This window comes from Leiobunum rupestre, chromosome 2 (assembly GCF_980474605.1).
Source record: "Leiobunum rupestre chromosome 2, qqLeiRupe1.1.hap1, whole genome shotgun sequence".
Lineage (NCBI taxonomy): Eukaryota > Metazoa > Arthropoda > Arachnida > Opiliones > Sclerosomatidae > Leiobunum > Leiobunum rupestre.
Genome location: NC_143385.1, coordinates 49,209,875 through 49,216,062, shown reverse-complemented (window position 1 = coordinate 49,216,062; position 6,188 = coordinate 49,209,875). Strand labels below are relative to the sequence as shown.

General features: G+C 35.6%; 2 non-coding genes across 2 annotated transcripts; one reads left to right on the top strand and one right to left on the bottom strand.

The window, feature by feature from the left end:
- The first annotated feature begins 3,430 nt into the window (after positions 1-3,430).
- On the top strand, positions 3,431-3,512 carry TRNAL-AAG (transfer RNA leucine (anticodon AAG)). Its single transcript has one exon. It is a non-coding gene; the product is annotated as a tRNA-Leu (tRNA).
- A 2,175-nt stretch (positions 3,513-5,687) lies between these two features.
- Positions 5,688-5,769, bottom strand: TRNAL-AAG (transfer RNA leucine (anticodon AAG)). Its single transcript has one exon. It is a non-coding gene; the product is annotated as a tRNA-Leu (tRNA).
- Positions 5,770-6,188: the final 419 nt, after the last annotated feature.

Below are 6,188 nucleotides of genomic sequence, written 5' to 3'. Positions count from 1 at the left end.
GACTCTTCCTTTCGTGGCACCGGACTGTCTATAGGAAACATCTGTCTTCCAGCCCACTGGCAACTTGGGTGCCTGTTGTGGGACAACACCTGGTGCATGTATTAGTTGTGGTACATTATCTGTTGCAGGGACGTTTTGAGGTATGACAGCTGGAACAACTACCTTAGCTGGGATTTCTTGGGGTTGAAATTCTTCTTCAATCTCCTCTTGCGGAAAAGAAAACGATGAACCTTCTTTATTTGATTTCGTAATATGCTCAAAACTCATAATATTCTCGTCAAAGAGTACGTGATATGTATCCACCACTTTCGTTTCTAATGGGTAATATATTCTCTTGGTGTTGAACGCATAGCCAATTAGGACACCGAGTTTAGCCCTATTATGGAACTTGCTTCCCTGCCTCTGCTTTGGAATGACTGAAAGATAAGCTGCCAATGCGCTTCAAATGATGGGCACGCGGTGGCTTCTTAACCCAGAAATCTAATGGGACATGGTCGCCAATCAATCCTTGTTTTGCCCTGTTCTTTAGGTACGTTGCAGTTGTAATTATTTCTGCCCAAAGACATATCGGTAACTTGGCATCTTCCATGAGGGTTCTTGCGTAAGTCTCAAACACATCGCATTTATGAGCCATAGTATATAAAAATATTCTTCAGCTATAATCGTCCACAAAAGTGACATAGTAGCGGGCGCCGCCTAAAGATTTGGTCGGAATGGATGAGCTCGAGAATGCCATTACTCTGTATACCTTCGAGACTCTTGTGAGTTGATTTGGTACTTTTGCTAAGTTGACATTGTATGCATGTTTCTAGTTCTCCTGGGACAGGCTTCATCCCCTTTAATAGCTCGTGATTAACCATAAATTTCAAGTCCTTCTGGTTAACGTGACCTAACCTTCTATGCCACAGGTCAATTTCTTTGGTTCCGATATGGTTATCCCCGGAACTTGCATGAGCTTCAACTGTTTGTTTATCTTCGGAACCTGTAGGAGCTTCAATCATGTGCTTCCCCTTGTCCACAAGGGATCTGGCATTCCTCAACGTATAGAAATGTTCATTAGACAAAACTCCATGGAATATTGGTTTACCTCTCTTATTATACACCATGTATTTTGAGTCCATGATTATCGACTTCAGGCCTGCGTTATCAATTAACCTCCCAGATATGAGGTTCCTTCGTATACTCGGCGTATACATGACATTTGTCAATAAATGGATGGTTCCATTTGAACCCCCAATTTGTATTCTGATATCTCCCTTGCCTTCAATTTGAGATCTACCTGCGCCGCAAGAAACTTTAGCTTTTGGAAATTATAACATACAACATTAGAACCGGAACTATTATTATTTCCCTTCTCTGGCTGTCGTATCCCCTGATCTCTACCTCTAGTTTGCATTACAAGTGCATCTGACATGGTTTTAAAATCTTCCTTATGTATTTGTCTACTATACTCTGCCAGTAGAGTCCTCTTTATATTAATTGGGGTAAACTCCGTATCATTATAATGGTAGATCTGTTGCACTAAATTATCGTAGCTCTTACGCAACTTATTTTTAAGTTGGTATGCTATATCATTGTCCTGAACTAATTGACCAGCGTCTACTAATTGTCTCTTAACTTCATATAACCTCCCGATAAATGCAGGTATTGTTCAATCTTGTTTGCAATAAATAGTATAGAACTCCGCTAACATGGGATTTTGACCTAAAATTGATCAAAAGTTGATCAATTTTGATGTTTTTATTGTCAATTTTTATTTCTTTTTTCTTTTTTTTTGCATTTTCGAAGTTTTGAAATTTGTTTAAATTTTTCACAGGGTCAGAATCCCATGTTATTTTCAATGGGAAAATTTAAATTTTTTGTTGTCAAAAACATTTTTCATTGCCATGGCAAAACGGTTGCCCATTGATTAAATTCCCTTTATGATTTTTCATCATACATGAACGTCTACCAATCCCCCGAGTTTGAACAAAATCGGTGGGTTACACTTCGGGATGTCTCCTTTTAGTGCATTCCATATATCTTTCGGACTATTTGCTTCAACAATTAAATTCCTACAATCTTAAACAATTGACAGTTTTAAAATCGCTTTTGCCCTAGCTAGCCTTGAATTATATTTTTGAAGCTCACTAGGATTTGACCCATCAGGTGCTGTTTCAGTTCCATCTACCAATTACCAATATAAAAAACCTATATAGCAATAACAATTAATTCAACACACATATTAAACAAAATATATATAACTTTATTTATTAGGAACCCCAGCTATTTTACAAATGCAAAAAGTTAATAGGTGATTATGAAAAAGAATTGCGCGCAGAGGCTCACGGGAGTTGATTATTTTTTGACAAAGCGTCGGCTGCTTAAATTCGTCTGCACCTACCGAGGCCCGCGGTCGTCCGCGTTTAGTAAAAAGCACCAACCATGGATTGATTGTTTGAAAAGTTAGTATTTTTCTAAAATTATTAAAAATACATAAAGTTAACAAATTTATTATATATTTTTTTTATTTCTTAAAGTTCTAGACCAAGTATTGATAAAGAAACAAGCCCAATTTTAATAGAAGACACAAGGTTATATTTACATACATGTTTCCATTATTCCTGAAAATGAATTAAAATCAATTTGGATAGAATTTAAAAATATTTCATTTAATAAATCAATTACCTTAATTTAACGACTTTGCAAACTTCTCTCAAAACGAAAAACGAAAAATCCTTTCGATTGAACAATGAAATGATAGAAATCTCGCTAACCCTTGCCCAACTAGCCAGACGAATTTACAATAAGGGCCAATTTTGATACTTTCAACTTGGTAGTACTTAACCAAATCACGTGACCACCGATATTTTTCATAATCACCTATTCGAAAACTATGGTTTTGAATTTAACAGCCAAAAAACCTTTTCTGGTGAAATTTTAAATGAAAAAAATTGTTGAAATCCCAAATGAAAAACTGAAAATTTGTGAAAGCCTAGATATTAACTTTACACACAAAACCAATGTTAGGGGAGCGTAGACTGATACCTTGTATTGAATAAACTAAATACTCAACCATGGAGAAAGGACTCAACTATTAAGAACGCAAATATAAACCCATTCGTAGTTGTTTTGGTTACTAAATAATGTAGACTGATATTATTAAATTTACCCTATTCGAACTTGGATTAATAATATGTTATATTAAAATTCGATAGTGCTATATCCAGTAACATATTATTAATCCAATATTCGAAGATTCAAAGACCTGACCAAGGCTTAAAACCTACACTAACCCACACCTTGGATTAAATGTTATTAACAGTCCAAACTTTAATTGAAATTTTAAAAGGAAGAACTAATAATAATTAGAATTTGACGATTAGTAATGAATATTATATAGTTAACAAGAAAATGTATCTGCATTTGCTGATTACAAAATGTTTGAAGTGGTAGCGTGGCCGAGCGGTCTAAGGCGCTGGTTTAAGGCACCAGTCTCTCCGGAGGCGTGGGTTCGAATCCCACCGCTGCCAATGAATATTTTTGTTATTAACAAACAATTTAAGTAGGATAGCACCCAACGAGGGTCAACTAAAGTGTTCTTACGTCGTACACCCCTTCCCCAGTAAGGGTTTAAGCTTCTGTACTGGTACCATTCACAGCGTGACGTGCGTGTACTAAAAATCCTCCTATAAGAAAAGGTTGGTTAAATGCTCTTTAGTTTGTAAAACTACCCCTAGGTGGCGACGGCGTATACATCGAAGTATAGGATAACTATATCTTATCAAGCATTGCTTTTAGATGGTATTTGTCATTTGATAAACTTCAATTTGTGAAACGTAGGAATCTTAATGATTGGCGATGAGATACCTTCAATGTTGAATAATTTTAAAACTATATACAAATTCAAAACCTTCGGTTAAAATTCGCTTTGCACATGATTTCAAGTTTAATTATCATTATTTAAATGTCTAGTTAAGATAATTATTCAATTCATTTTCTATTTCATAGAGGTGGTTCTCCAAATTGGTCATAATTGTGATATTGATTTTGACTTTTATAATATTTAAATAGGTTTTCCAAATATTTACCATTTTGGCTTCTTCTTCAAAGTCAATATGAGACGAAATTCGATTTCACTCTCGCAATTTCTAGTTTCAAATGTGCTGAGAACGATGCAAAAAACCACGTGTCAATAGATTTAGCCATTAACGAGATGATCGTTGTTTTCCGGGCGCTTGTACAGGCATTAAAGTGATGTTTAAAAACAGCCACTTTAATATTCATTTAAGCTATCGAAATTTGGCTGGTAACTTTTATGCAACAAAGTGTCGCGACGTGCAAAATGAAGAGTGCTCAATACTTCGAGCTAAAGAACTCGGGATAAACGAGGGTGAAAACGCACTTTTTTTTAATTTTACGGTGCTTCCCCCTTAACTGAAATATGGGCATGGAAGAAAATATGAAACCTTTGCATTTCTTTTGTTTTGGTTCATGGCTTTAGAATCAACGGTCATGTATTTGCAGTTGAATCATTATGTTGAATAACTAATTCGCTGCTAGATGTCAAATTGCTATTAATAAGTAGATAATCATCACTGGATGGCAACCCCTAATCCGTATATACTTATTATGATTTGTCTTTGTTTCGATTTGTAACCACTTTTTCGTAAGCGTACTAACTGCCTTCGGTGCTCTATTCATACGAAGCGGTATCATAAACAACGACTACGACATTAACTTACAAAAGGAGGATATGTTAAATATGAGGTTTCACTAGCAGTTCAATTCAGTTAATATAGTTTTACTTAGCAAGTAACTAAAACATTTAATTAAATAAGGATAAAAAGGGGCTTCCTTAATTACGCAATTAAATTATTTTATTTATAATAAATTTATGAAAAGTATTACATTTAGTACATGCGCGACTAGTTTCGCCCTCTGTTCAGAGGTATAAGTGTTCTTAGCCAATGAAACGCGCAAGAAACTAAACGTGTGTTCTCACGTTCAAACCCCATATCCAGATGAAAATTCTTCTGAGGAGAGGTATATTTTGGCTTGCCAACTTGTTTTAAACTAAAATAAAGAAAAAAAATAGATGGTAGACTGGCAGTTTTAAGTTTTGCTGGAAAATGTAAAAAACGACGAACTTTAAAATAAATCAACCGAATACCTTCATGTTAATCATAGAATTTGCTCTATTCATTTCACTGATGAATGTTTTATGAATCCTAAAAAATAGGCTAACAATTTTTAACGTTATTGAAGGTAAAGAAAAAACTTCCACGAGCACTTAAATGGCTTCTTAATATTGACTGGCAATTAATAAATTCAAAATATAGCAACGGCTAAACAAGCACCAGAAGAAACTGTGTCAGTTACAGACTCATTGGAAGATATTTCAATGGAAAGAGCATCAAAAGCCCTATATCTTCACTACTATACTTTACCTTATTTGTTAAACAGTATTCCATCAGCCGTTACAGAAAATGGTAATTAAACTGTGAATAGCTTTTAGATTTTTGTTGATAAAATATTACAGTGCCTATAGTTTAACCAATTTATAAACAATTTCCAGACATTAAAATCGGGTACCATATTTTAACATTACACGAAAAGGAACTAACGCCTCTCTATACTCTCTGGTAGTACTATAGAAGCATATTAACCGATGGGGAAAGGATATCAATTATAAGCAAAACAGTCATTGGCAGCGGTGGGATTCGAACCCACGCCTCCGAAGAGACTGGTGCCTTAAACCAGCGCCTTAGACCGCTCGGCCACGCTACCGGTACATTTCAGCTATATTTAAATTAAATAAATTCATAATTATTAAAACGGTTAATTTTAATAAATCCCATTTAAAGTTTGTCATAACATTTACCGGGCACAATGCAGTCTTTCAACCGGTCCCATACGTAGCATTTTATATTTCTGATTATACGTTATTGAGCGTAGCTCTCACTGTGGAAACTTGCCAGGAAAGTTGGCTGTCCGTCGCGCATAGGGGGAAGGAAAAGGGGAGCTTCGGAAAGCGACTCTAGATTGCTGTCCGTCGGAAGCCAAAGGAGTTGGGGGAAAAGGGGAGCCGTTCCCAAGGTTTAACATGACGTATGTTGCCGTGTCGCGAGTTAAATCATTGGATGGTATAATCTTTGACCCGGGTCTTATTATTGCGCGCCTTTTAAAAATGAACAATAATAAGATTC